The following is a 615-nucleotide window of genomic DNA, read 5'->3' on the forward strand; positions in this document are numbered from 1 at the left end:
TCCTTTTTTTTTTTTCGCATATGCCACTGATGGGTGCATGTTGCCATTGTTATCTACAGTGTGGCAAAAAAAAAAAAAGAAAAAAAAGAAACATAAAAAAAGGAATTTTTTTTTTTTTTTTTTTCCATTTCAGTGTTTAAAATAACACACTACTTCTTTCCTTCTATTATTATTATGTGTGAACTGCACATTGTGACACATAAAAAAAATGTAACAATTGCGCGGAACCCTTTCCTCCGCGGACTCGCCTCCTGCGCCTCGTGGTTGATCCGACGTTATTTTTTTTAATGCCCTTGTGGGCAGATGAGAACGAAGAATTAAATTTGGATAACACATATGCCACCATGTATTTATTTTTAACACATACCCCCCCCCTACACCCATGTGCTGATGTGGATGTACAACGTCATCACTTCTATCTGCTGTGCAGCCCTTTTTCACATGCACAGTTCATGCATGACCAGAAAACTCTACAAAGGGAAGAAAAAAAATTACAAAAATTCGAAAACGCACCAAACTTGATTTTAGCGACACGACCACAAAAGGGGGAGGGGGAAAGGGGGGGTAAATGGCGAGAGAAGGAGTCGAGGCCTTTTTTTTTTTTTTTTTTTTTTT

Source organism: Plasmodium fragile (assembly GCF_000956335.1).
Source record: "Plasmodium fragile strain nilgiri unplaced genomic scaffold supercont1.22, whole genome shotgun sequence".
Classification (NCBI taxonomy): Eukaryota; Apicomplexa; class Aconoidasida; order Haemosporida; family Plasmodiidae; genus Plasmodium; species Plasmodium fragile.